This window comes from Mytilus galloprovincialis, chromosome 9, assembly GCF_965363235.1.
Source record: "Mytilus galloprovincialis chromosome 9, xbMytGall1.hap1.1, whole genome shotgun sequence".
In the NCBI taxonomy this organism is placed as follows: Eukaryota; Metazoa; Mollusca; class Bivalvia; order Mytilida; family Mytilidae; genus Mytilus; species Mytilus galloprovincialis.
Window position 1 is genome coordinate 30,799,219 of NC_134846.1, and position 14,338 is coordinate 30,813,556.

General features: G+C 34.3%; 1 long non-coding RNA gene across 1 annotated transcript; it reads left to right on the forward strand.

Annotated features, from left to right (window-relative positions):
- Positions 1–5,299: 5,299 nt before the first annotated feature.
- LOC143046733 (uncharacterized) lies at positions 5,300–12,671 on the forward strand. The gene is made up of 2 exons (XR_012969248.1): positions 5,300–5,420; positions 12,042–12,671. It is a non-coding gene; the product is annotated as an uncharacterized LOC143046733 (long non-coding RNA).
- Positions 12,672–14,338: the final 1,667 nt, after the last annotated feature.

Consider the following 14,338-nt stretch of genomic DNA (forward strand, 5'->3'; position numbering starts at 1 on the left):
ATTCATTCTCAAGACTGGTATCTTTCGCAAATACCCCGCAAGAACATGCTATATCCGTATGTTAATGTTCAAAAACGCATTGATGATCATGACGTTACAAGCGTCCTGTCGGATAGAGTATTTTTGGGCAAATACCACGGCATAGAGGGTAAAAAAGGCATATCCTTTCGGCAAATACCCCGGCGGCGTTAAAAAATGAACGATATACATTTGATAATAGTAAATTGGTGAAAAATACACTGGCCATCAACCAATCAAAATCAAGGATTCTTACATAAGGTGTAATTAAATAAATAATAACCATGGCTTCATAAAATGTTATGTTTTCAATATTGTATAAATAATCTGATCGTTAAAACTTGGAACAGTATATACGTTCCTTGTTCAAACCATAAAAAAATAAGTTCCCATAAAATCAAACAGCTACAGGTCGTCATATGGAATTAAAGCCGCACCCACTAATGGCCCAAGACCACAATTAATGACCCCGCTTTTCGTTGTCCACGAATATAGTTCCTTTTAATTAGAGTGTATTTTTCCTTAATTTTTTTTCTTTCCCTTCCTCACTCATTTCTTAAATTTTTTTGGGTGGAAATGAAAGAAGAGAGGTGAAATAAACTTTTGCATGTTGTATTTTAACTGATTTTGATATGGAATGAGTGATTAGGCCAAGTGCAAAAAGGTAATATTTACAGTTTTCGGAACATCTCTTGACTTGTCAATAGGGGTATGAATGTGTATTGGCTAAATTTGTAAAAGTGATTGCTTCAATCTTTCTGAATTTTGGATATATATTTGGACTAGGACTATACATTACACACACACAAAATTTGACAAAAGTGCATGGTGCAATTTTTTTAATGATGCAAAAGGTTATAAAGAACTGATAGAGGAATTAATTGTGGTCTGTGGCCTAATAAGAGATATATACAATGGTTTTACTCTGACTGTTGCATTTTGAACAAACGAGTGAAAAGTCCAGCGCAATGTAGAACAAAATAGTTTCAATATTCATATATCATTATCATGATCTTGACCTGCATGGATAAGCATTTGACTTGCAACTGGACGATTAAACAAAACGGTTATTGATGACTGCATGAAAATCTTTAACCTCAGACAAAACATGAAATTAACTATTCAGGAAAAACGAAGTTCATCTAGTAGTAAAATACGGAAAAATGAAAATAAATATTTGCAAAATTTTGCCCCGTATAATTTATTTTGGACATAAAGAAGTTTCTGCCCTAATTTCCTGAAATTCCACTATATTTGACAACGATTTTGATGTAAAACAAAACTTTAACCACAGACTGAACCTAAATGCTGAAGTAGTCGGCGTGAATGCTGACGACGGAATCTAGGATCGCTAAGTATCGCTTTCGCGAAACTTGTCAAAAAGAAGGATGTATGTCAAAAGATCCAAGTAGGCAGCTATTTCACTCATTAATCTTAAAGACCTCCTTGCTTTCGACAAGACGACAAAACTTGTTTCCTTTTTGTCAGGGGGGGGGGGGGGGGTCTTTTTTCTATGGTAATTGTAATATAACAATATTTTTTTCGCATTTAGTATAATCATGGAAGTATTCAATATAATACTTCCATGGTATAATTTTTCTACTAAATAACGTGAATTTTCCGACACAAAAATAAATCTACGACAGAACTGTTCATTAAAAGTATGTAATCAAATGCCAAACTATATATTTATATGTGTGAAAATTTACTTTCTGAAGATACAACAAAAAAATATAAAGTGTCTTTTAATTTTCTGTTGAAGACCTTAATAAATCTCATTGAAATTAAATAGATATTCTGTACACAATATTATGTATGCTTCACAATATATCAAATAAAATGCTGAACAACCCAGAACCCCCTCCTTTCAAAAATTGTCAATATCCGATGCATTTGCATGAATTAAGCACAAAAAACTTTATGTAAATTTAATACACGCATGCAACCAGGGCTAGCATTTTTAACATATATTTTAATGATACCTAATTGTCAGAACATGATTATGATTATTAAGGGTATATTAATTGTTTCTAACTGTCGCCTGGTGAGATTGATAGTTTAAGGTAAAACTTTATGATACCATATGGCCTAGGTGTTGATTGACTTTTATTTTTATGACCTAAGATCAGTGCCTCAGATATGGTAATGAAATAGCACCCGTACCTTCTTGAATATACAGACGATCTGCTAAGTGAACATCACAGCATGAATCTGTCCATTTTTGCGTGAAGGTAACACTCAAAGTGAGGTGACATATATCAAACCGTTCCTTTTGTAATTACAATTAATTAACATAACGGTCAAAATAGTCTGTTTTGATATGTCAGTGTAATTTTCAGCTTTAGAAGAATGTAACAAACTTTGCATTTATAAACGATATAAACTAGTATTTGCATGGTTTTGAAAGATACTTAGATTTTCATTGTAATGTATTTATATTAACAAAATTGCGTAGCGCCACACTTAGATTAAATGTTGAAGTTGGTCGTTATCTGAATACTCAAAGAGAAAATAGAATTTGTATATGTTGCAATATATATGAATGTTTTGGAGGACGAATATCATGTTGTTTTATCATGTCAAACGTGTAGATCTGTGCGTATACTGAGAATATTATTTTTATTCTACTGTTCTTGGCCAAATCGACACAAGTTAGATAATTTATTCTAAATCTCTGACAGTAAAACTATGCAGCTTGGAAAACTATATCACATATATTGTCATAATATTATTGTTTACTCTCTATCTTCTGTTCTCTGCTGTCTTTTGTTTGTCATATATATTGTATATATTTTCGTTTGCCATAGCATGTCTATGCATCTTGAAAATTCATTAATCAGACTACAGTAATAACGATGCCGATCTGATAAACCAATAAACTGATAATGCCCCCAGTTTATCAAATCTCGTATCTAATTAGTCGATAACGCAAAGTCACGATCGATCTTGCACATGCGCATTGTTTCCCTGAACTAGAGTATTGTACTTGTCCCGACGGACAAGCTTGACACAGCTTTTACTTGTCCGACCTTTTTTCCCTCTGGTACCGGACAATCGGACAAGCGTTATTGTCGAGGCCTGTTTATTACTCACGAATGTATCACTAATTGTTCTATTAACTTAAGTGAATTCATATCAATAGTTTCGTAATTTTTACGACGTATCCATACATAATGCGTGTATTCGATCAAGTAATACATATCCCATGAGTTAAGAGTTACAAAGAAATATGCTACTTTAACGATTTCTGACGAATCTACTTCAAGAAAAAAATTTAATGACTACAATTGTACGTTGAATGTGAGTAAACCCATCCCTAAAAGAACGGTAGCAGAAATTTTGTTAACAGATGTATGTTTACGTGTTTATATTAAGAGCATACGATACATTAAAAGAGGGGTGTTGAAGTTGCCAACGTTTTTATAGTTCGTTCTTATGTTGTACTGTTATACCACTGTCCCAGGTTAGGGGGAGGGTTGGGATCCCGCTAACATGTTTAACCCCGCCACATTATTTATGTATGTGCCTGTCCCAAGTCACTGAGGAGCCTGTAATTCAGTGGTTGTTTGTTTATGCGTTACATATTTGTTTTTCGTTCATTTTTTTACATAAATAAGGCCGTTAGTTTTCTCGCTTGAATTGTTTTACATTGTCTTATCGGGGCCTTTTATAGCTGACTATATGCGGTATGGGCTTTGCTCATTGTTGAAGGCCGTACGGTGACCTATAATTGTTAATGTTTGTGTCATTTTGGTCTTTTGTGGATAGTTGTCTCATTGGCAATCATACCACATCTTCTTTTTTTTTTATATTAAATGTAAAGACTTTTATAATTTAACAAAGATCATTTAACAAAATTTAAGCAGATTCTTGATTTTCTTTCTATCTTTAACAGTGACATAATTTAACTACACGGAGAAAATTAAACTTAAGTGGACTGTTGGCAATCATACCACATCTTCTTTTTTTATATTAGATCCAACGCTGCAATTTTCACAAAACATATCAAATTTTCCACCTCGTCGCACATACATATGGACAACATCATTACAGCTTATTTCCTAATGTATTTAGAGCAAAACTTTGGTTAGCTCGCTTGCTTTGTTTGTATTTTGTACAATTATATTAGGATAACAACCAGTTAAATTCAAATATAAAATATACAAGTTAAACTCTGCCTATATATATTGTTTTAATAAAGATGTCAATCTTATTTTCAAAGCTTGTATAAACAACTATACACACAAATCAAGCAAGTCAACCAAAGTTTTACTTTGCAAGCATCAGGAAATCAGCTGTAATGATTTTATTCAGTTTGGTAAATGTCCGATCCCGTAAATAAACGAAAACAAAATAAAACTACAATTTGCTGACTTCACTACCTCCAAAACAAAGGGAACAAAGGGAACAGTTTGGAAGTCTCATATACTGAAATGTGACCAAAAAAATACTTATAGATTTTTGTTTCTTCGCCTTTTTTACGAACACAAAATTCAAGGATCACACATTTGCCTTTAATTATCTATACGGAAATTACTGTACTCGTGAATATTAGCACCTGCTGTTATCGACGGCTTACTTTACACTAGTAAGTTTGTCTCATGGGTAATTGTGTTTTTCGCTGTTGTTTCGTTGCTATATGGTGGACGAATACATGAAATCTCCGTGCCATCATCAAACATATTAATGGCTATATATCGGGTAATTCAAACCCTTTGTCTTTGCACAGAAACAACTCTTCGTTAATCTGAGCATGGAAGGAATACTTTGTATCTCGTACTATAAATAAAAGATCATGGAAAAACTAAGCGAAATTGTGAATCCCGCATTGCCCGAAAAAATGTGTTGTAGTTCAGTAAATAACACGTGTTCTCAGTTGATTGTAAACACGTAGTAGTCCAGCATGCATTGTTACTCATTTAGTGGATTGGTCTAAAACCTAGGTAAAAAAAAATGCGTCACATGTAAATAAACAATTACATGTGCGAGAACATACAACATAAGTATGCTAATTTATGCATTTCCATATACGGTAGTTGTCCCGACCTGTTAAATCTAAAGTATTGTAATATTTATTCGTCATCGTGAATTCCCCTTTCTTATTTTTAGATATTATATATATAACTAGGGGTGTGTTTGGATATACGCCTGAGGTGGCCTATGGTTACCCATAGGTACCTATGGTTTGATATTTTATACACAAAATATCAAACCATAGGCCGCCTCAGGCGTATCCAAACACACCCAATGTTGTCCGTTCACTTTTCGCGGGGATCGTTTTTCTCGTGATTGAGACTCAATGTCCAGACTTGGGTATTTAAACCCCGTCTGGACAGCCAGTCAAGGTCGTTAAAAACTTCCATTTGTTTGCTCTCTTTAGAAAGAGGAAAACGTTCGTAGTGGTAAGTTGTACTTTAAATCTATTTTATTTGTTTTCAATGTTTGACCTAATGGGGGTGTTTGGATATACGCCTGAGGCGGCCTATGGTTAACCATAGGTACCTATGGTTTGATATTTTATACACAAAATACCAAACCATAGGTACCTATGGTTAACCATAGGCCGCCTCAGGCATATATCCAAACACACCCAATTTAATATTAATTTCTTTGCATTGATTTTATTTTCGATTTTAGAGTCAAACTTTTCTGCATTATGATTTACGTTTCTGTATCTGACAAAAAAAAAAAAGAAAATGAAATAGACAGATATACGAAGGAATTTTACAGTAGCTAGATGTTTCATGATTTCGGGTTTGTAAGATATGGCGATATTGAATGGTTAGTCCTAGGGATATTTCAGAGTAACTGTCGTCTATCTTTGGAATTGTTCGTGCCTTACTCTGGAATTGAAATTTTGTATTATTGCATGTTTTTTAAGGTTCCACTAAAGTCAAAATAAAGGACACTTCATAAACATATTAACTTGGCCTGTATTTTTCAATCTATATTGAATAAAGTCCTAAACTTTGGGAACATATATGTTAATTTAAACATATTTAACATATACACACTGTGAAAATTGTAAATAAACTTTGAAGTTTTTATGTTGTGGCTAAACCGGTTTAGGGGGTGAACACTAAATTTTTCAAAAATCTGGAGGCTTGCGAGATTTGACCACAACATAAAAATTTCAAGTTTATTTATAATTTTCACAGTGCGTATATGAAGAGTATGTTTAAGGTTGATGTGGACCCTATGGCTAAAATGGCCGTATTTTTACCTCAAAATTTTCTCTGAGTACAGGCAAACCTGTGCATCTGGAAAAGTTTTAAGGCATAGCATGCCCTAGATAAATAGAATTCAAATGCATTGTATGATTTAGAAAATTCATAACTTGACTGGATTTTGCCGTGCACTTTTTTTCGTCTCTGCAGAAGATGATAAAATTAACAAACAGTTGAGTTTACCTTGATATGGTCCACTCTGGTACACAGTTTAAATAACCAATTATTGTCAGGTATCTATTTCCATCTAATGTCCATGTCAATTAAAAATGCTCACTTTAATTTTTTACCTGTGGGGAAGTTCTCAAACCTGTTTCCCAACTTAGTTTATTTTGGCACCTTCTGGAGGAATGAAAAAAAGTGCACGGCAAAATCCTGGTAAGTTTTTATTTTTCTAAAACATAAAACATACTTAAAATTCATTTATCTAGGGCATGCTATGCCCGATTTTTTTTTACAGATGCGCAGTTTTGTCTGTACTCGGAGTAAATTTTTGAGGTGAAAATACGGCCATTTTAACCATAGGGTCCACATAACCTTAAATGAACATATGTTCTCATAGTTTAGGACTTTATTCATTACAGGTTGAAAAATACATGCAAAGTTTAGATATTTCTGCAGTGTCCTATATTTTGACTTTAGTGGAACCTTAAGGTCTTGAACTGGTCAATGCTATTGGAAAATGTATTAAGACATTGCTCTCGCAAGACCGAAAATTGAACGGGAATAGATATAATGTACTGTACTTCGGTTCCTCGTACATGGAATTACGAGGTTCATGTTCTGGTCTAAAAAAGTCGGTTGAGAACAAGTGGGTATATTTATTTGTTCTCGGAAAGTGGGACGTCACGAACTTGATTGATTTTCCCGGTTGGTTTTCGTTAAGTCCGTGAACTGTTTTTGATCTTTAATTAAACGGACACGTCAGACCATCGTTTCTATAGTTTTTTTTTTTTTTTTTAATTTTACCATTTGACATTTCTTCTTTCTTTATTCTTCTAATTGATCTGTATTACAATTGGAAACTGTCCTTAGCAAGCATGTGATATTTGCCGCACGGTGTTCAATAACAAACAATCCCCTATTTATTTTGTTATTTATATATATTTGTTGTTATTGGGGGTGTTTGGATATACGCCTGAGGCGGCCTATAGTTACCCATAGGTACCTATGGCTTGATATTTTATACACAAAATATCAAACCATAGGTACCTATGGGTAACCATAGGATGCCTCAGGCGTATATCCAAACACACCCATTGGTCCCATTCTCATTTCTTTGAATCCCATCTGAGAAGTATAGTATATATGTTTCGGGCCGCAGACCTCACTCTGACCTCATTCATATCCTCATAATTATACACTTATGTACATGGTTATTCGCCGTTTCAGAAATTATTGGTAATTTTTTAAAAGCGAATGTTCACCAAAACGTTGTTATTGGTCCACTTGTATTTTTGTCCGTCAGATGAGTGTTATCAAGTTGATTAAGGAATAAATAAATTTGATTTAGGGGTGTTTGGATATACGCCTGAGGCGGCCTATAGTTACCCATAGGTACCTATGGTTTGATATTTTATACACAAAATATCAAACCATAGGTACCTATGGGTAACCATAGGATGCCTCAGGCGTATATCCAAACACACCCTTATTATATACTTAGTAGTAAATACAGATAAATTGTATGTGTAATACAGTCATTGGCAAGCGTGCTGTATCAGCCACCGTGATGATATCGATATCAGCACGGTTGCCAAAGATTTATCACACCTTTAATCTGTATGACGTCACGTCATCGATTGCAGTCACTGTTGCAAAGGCTTTATTAAAACCCTAATCTGTATGAAGTCATGGGTGTGTTTGGATATACGCCTTGAGGCATCCTATGGTTACCCATAGGTACCTATGGTTTGATATTTTGTGTATAAAATATCAAACCATAGGTACCTATGGGTAACCATAGGCCGCCTCAGGCGTATATCCAAACACCCCCCATGTCAAACCTATAATTTGTATGACGTCATTTCAAACCTTCTTATCTGTATGACGTCATGTCACATAAAAATATCTACTTGAGGTATATGTATATAATAATTTGTATATGATATGGCTTTTCAATATCACACACCTTCTCAACCAACATAATCCCTCGAGCAGAGCTCTTGGGATTATATTGGTGTCTCGGGTTGATACGGATGCGATATTGAAAAAGCCATATGATATTCTCTATGTATTTAAAGTCTTATGATTGGTTTAAAAAAACAACTTTTTATTAGCTCACATGGTCCGAAGGGCCAAGTGAGCTTATCTCATCACTTGTCGTCCGTCGTCTGTCGTCCGTCGTCGTCGTCCGTCGTCATTAACTTTTACATAAATATTCTCCTCTGAAACTACTGGGCCAAATTTAACCAAACTTGACCACAATCATCATTGGGGTATCTAGTTATAAAAATTGGTCCGGTGACCCAACCAACCAAAATGGCCGCCATGGCTAGAAATAGAACATAAGGGTAAACTGTAGATTTTCGCTTATAACTCTGAAACCAAAGCATTTAGTGCATATCTGACAAGTGGTTAAATTGTTTATCAAGTCAATATCTATCTGCCCTGATATTTTCAGATGAATTGGAAAATTGGTTGTTAGGTTTCTGCCCCCAATTGGTAATTTTTGAAGAAATTTTGCCATTTTTGGTTATTATCTTGAACACTATTATAGATAGAGATAAACAGTTACAAGCAATAATGTTAAGCAGATTAAGATCTACAAATAAGTCAAAATTACTAAAATGGTCAGTCGACCCCTTAAGGAGTTGTCCTTAATACTCAATTGTAAATAATTTTCATTAATTTGGTAAATTTTTGAATTTTTTTTAAAATATTTTCCTCTGTAACGAAAGGGCTAAGTTTATTATAGATAGAGAAAATTGAAAGTAGCACGTAAGATCTACAAACATATCACCATCACCAAAACACAATTTTGTCATGAATCCATCTGTGTAATTTGTTTTATATGCACATATACCATGGTGAGCGACACAGGCTCTTAAGATCCTCTAGTTTTCAATGTTGTCAATTATTATGGCGACAAGCCCAATCTGACGTTGTATAGTCATACCCAATATGTCTGTACGTTGTTAATAATAGTGTAAATATCATAAAAAGTTCTTTGGGCCTTATCTTTTTATAGTATTTATAATGAATGGCAATAATTTGTTTTGAATTTATTGAACCAAAATAAATTTTGACTTTACATTTTACATAATCCGCGAACAAGATGTGGTACGATTGGCAATGAGACAACTCTCCACACGAGAGCAAATGACACAGAAATTTTAAACAACTACAGGTAACCGTACTTCGTGTAAAGCACTGTCTATTCATATTGTAAATTATTTTGTTTTATGTATTTCTTTTTTTAAACAAACTGCATAATTATATGGGATTCATTTATTGAAATCTAATGATCCAATTAGTATGGTTTTTTTTTTTCATTTCTTATAGTTTTTGTCGAGCCTGCAACTTTTGTTGCAGAAAGCTCGACATAGGGATAGTGATCCGGCGGCGGCTACGGCGGCGGCGGCGTTAGCTAACTTCTTAAAAGCTTTATATTTTAGAAGGTAGAAGACCTGGATGCTTCATACTTTGTATATAGATGCCTCATGTTACGAACTTTCCGTCAGTCACATGTCCAATGTCCTTGACCTCATTTTCATGGTTCAGTGACTACTTGAAAAAAAAGTTAAGATTTTTTGTAATGTTAAATTCTCTCTTATTATAAGTAATTGGATAACTATATTTGGTATGTGCGTACCTTGCAAGGTCCTCATGCCCGTCAGACAATTTTCACTTGACCTCGACCTCATTTCATGGATCAGTGAACAATGTTAAGTTTTGGTGGTCAAGTCCATATCTCAGATATTATAAGCAATAGGTCTTGTATATTCGGTGTATGGAAGGACTGTAAGGTGTACATGTCCAACTGGCAGGTGCCATCTGACCTTGACCTCATTTTCATGGTTCAGTGGTTATAGTTCAGTTTTTGTGTTTTGGTCTGTTTTTCACATACTATATGCAATAGGTCTACTACATTTGGTGTATGGAATGATTGTAAGGTGTTCATGTCTAGCTGACAGGTGTCATCTGACCTTGACCTCATTTTCATGGTTTAGTGGTCAAAGTTAAGTTTTTGAGTTTTGGTCTATTTTTCTAATACTTTATGCATTAGGTCAACTACATTTGGTGTATGGAAATATTTAATGATCTATATGTCTGTTACACAGGTTTTATTTGACCGTGACCTCATTTTCACGGTCCATTACTAAGGGTTAAGTGTTTGTGTTTTGGTCTCTTTTTCTTAATTAATAAGCAATAAGTCAACTATATTTGTTGTATTGAAGCATTGTTAGCTGTACATGTCTGCTTGGCATGGTTCAACTGACCTTGACCTCATTTTCATGGTTCATTGATAAATGTTTCGTTTTCTTGGTTAATGTTGAGTTTATGTGACAGTTGTAATAAAGCTTTATATTTAGGTCTATCAACATAATATCAATTATAAGTAAAGAAGGCGAGACATTTCAGTGTGTGCACTCTTGTAATAATCAAACGACATGTTTTCTTCATTTATTAAAGTATTACTTTCCGAATTGACCTTAAACCAAATATGCATCTTTTTAAAATAGCGTATAATGGTCCACTTCATACATGTATACTCTTTACTTAAATCATTTTATTATAACAGAAATATAATTGTTTTTCCCTATTAAAGGCTACTGCTTTGGCATTATTGGTAATGAGGAAACGTATATTATTTATCGAAGATAATCAAATCAAAGTATAATAACTGAACTTGTCTAACATTTTTTATTCAAAATTGTGGCAGTTCTTCCAAAACAGTTGATAGGCAGACATATTGTTCTGGAACGGTTTTATACCGTACAGTTGTTAATTTCTGAGTCATTTGATCTCTCGGAAAGATTTCACCCATTGGCAATTGTACCACATCTTTTCTTTTATATTAAACAGTGCTATGTCAGATCATTTTGACCGATCTGAACAGAGAAAAGAGATTTCAGCTGTATCGTGAGTGCCTACATATACAATTTGACATACATGTATAATCAAACAGCTGTAAATAAACTCATCATAGATATTAGGATTAAAATTTTATATATACCCCAGACGCGCGTTTGTCTACAAAAGACTTATCAGCGACGCTCGAATAAAACAATGTTTAAAAGGCCAATTGTGTACTTGCTTGAGGAACACAACAATTTGGTAGTATTCGGAACATGAAATGTTTACCCTCCCGGTGTATCGGTGTAACTGTTGCTGGTTTTGTGTTTCTCGAGTTTTGTGTTTGTTATTATTGTTTGCCCTTACTGTGATTGGTCTTATGATTTTCAAGTCCCGCTAACATGTTTAACCCCGCCACATTATTTAAGTATGTGCCTGTCCCTAGTCAGGAGCCTGTAATTCGGTGGTTGTCGTTTGTTTATATGTCACATATTTGTTTTTCGTTCATTTTTTTACATAAATTAGGCTGTTAGTTTTCTCGTTTGAATTGTTTTACATTGTCTTATCGGGGCCTTTTATAGCTGACTATGCGGTATGGGCTTTGCTCATTGTTGAAGGCCGTACGGTGAATTATAGTTGTTAATGTTTGTGTCATTTTGGTCTTTTGTGGATAGTTGTCTCATTGGCAATCATACCACATCTTCTTTTTTATAACATCGGTATATCGTCTTGTTTTTGACAAAAAGTCACAAATTTAACGTTTTCTTTTAATTTCAGATTTTCCAGCACTAATAATGGCTAGAAGAATTATTATACTCATTCTCGCAGTTGTGACAGTGTTCGTACAATCAGTAAAATCAGACGAACTTAATTTCCTCGAAGAAGATGTTTGCTCCGCACCCTCTTTTACTTTACGTCCTAATAGATGGCCTCAGTGGTATGTAACTATGGGGTCTGATGCAAACGGTCAACTTCATGGAACTCACGGAATCATATCTCTTGGTGATGGTCGCAAATTTAATTTTGAACGCATCAAGGCAAACGAACCATATTTCTAAATTACATTAAAGAAATGGGATGAATGGTATGTTTACATGACAGATTCATCACAAGCTTTGATTCAGTCGACCAAAACAACGCCAGGTGCGGAAGGCGAGTGGAAAATCGAGAAGATGTCCGGAGGAGAATACGCATTTTTCCCAAGAAAATGGCCTAACTGGCACATGTGTATGAAGAATGACTTTATCGGTACTGTGCACGGTTGTAAAGGTTCTGTCGGCCGAGAGGGACGTTTTAAATTAGACGCAAATTAAAACATGGAACTGAATACACATAAGTTCATCCATTTAAAATTTTGATCTTTTGTTATTCAAAATCTATGAATATAAAATAAAAATGTATTTTTAACTTTTATTCTTTTCAATTGAGAATTGATTTTTTTTTTGTAAATTCATTGGGGTGTAAGGGACGACATCAAAAAATCAATGAAGGATAAAAAAAACTTAATTCAAATAGTTTGGGGGTAGGGGGGTCAAATTGCTGCAAGTTTTGTATAAATTGACATCGATTTTACATATATCCTTATTGGTCCTTATTGGTCAATCAATTTTTCCCAAATTAAGTTAAAAGAGGGGGGTAGGGGATCAGTGAAAAAACTATATGAATAAAGTTTTTTATCCTTCATTGAACATTTGATGTCGCCCCTAAAAGCGTTGACCGAATTACATTTTGTATGAAACGCGGAAGCGCATCATTCTAAATATGTGCGCACGGTCAACGCTTTTACAACCCTATGAAGTTACAAAAAGAAGCATTCAATACTTCTAGGATGATGAAAACACGATTTTTATCAAGGTTTTATTTAATTTTCCTGTGTACATTATTGTGGGACCTCGTGTCATCATGAATGATACATTTTATTGTGTCATGTAATTGCTTAAGAAAAAACACGTGATTGTAATTAGCCAATCAGAATAACGTATAAAATAAGAAACATATATCTGATGTAATTATTTAGATGTGATACTCTAAAAAGCGGTGTTCCTCGTCTAAAAGTAAAAATAGCACAAACACTACCTTCACCTCGCTGCGTTTCCAGTCAACTCCTAGCAGAAGTTTTGGAGAAATTGTTAGGTTGGTGTCAATACACTACATTTGTGGGGTATTTTCACATATTTAAGATTATATCTTGTGAAAAAGTTTCATCAATAGAAAGACAATAACGTACATAATTGGATCAAATATTTCAATTGGACCGAATTCAATTTCAATAGCAAAATAGCACACGTAAGAGTGATCTAATAATATATATGCCTTAACTGTGAAAAAGGCAGACAAATACCAAAGGGACATTCAAACTCATAAGTCACAAATTAACTGAAAACATCGAGGCCAAAAAATACCAACAGACAAACACATAAGTACACACGACACACTGACATAAAAAAAAACGACCCCGACCGTGCAAAGGCTGTACAAACAGTCAAGGTCGTTAAAAATTTCCATTTATATAAACAAAAAAATAATGACTCAGCAACACATAACCCACCAAAACTATCGATGATCTCGTGTTTTGTATATGTAAGCAGATCCTTCCCGACATGTTTAACCCATCGTATTGCTCACGTTCGTACAAACCCAGTTAGTCGCGTTCCGAAAAAGTGGACGGTATTGTAGTTGAGACATAAGGAACACGGGGAACATATCCGCTATTGCTTATGAAATGGATATGCCGTAACGGTAATACAAAACCGTTACATTTAAGGATGATTTCAACTTCAACACTTAGGAATCATGGTGAAATTCTTGTGAGCAGAAACCTATAAAAACATGACCTTGTATTTCTATCAATTAAGAAAATATATACTACGTAATCAGGCACTGTCGAGATCTTGCTACATTAATATTGGAAGTTCACAATGGGGAAGCTTACATAATCTAAAGTTGTTGTCAACCGACTCAGTGTCAAGGTCTAGTTGTAATTCACAATAGAGCTTTCTTACAAATTGACGAAAGGTACGAACGAACGTAAAGGGAGCACGTATTTCATTTCCACAACAACAGTTAAAAGAGTC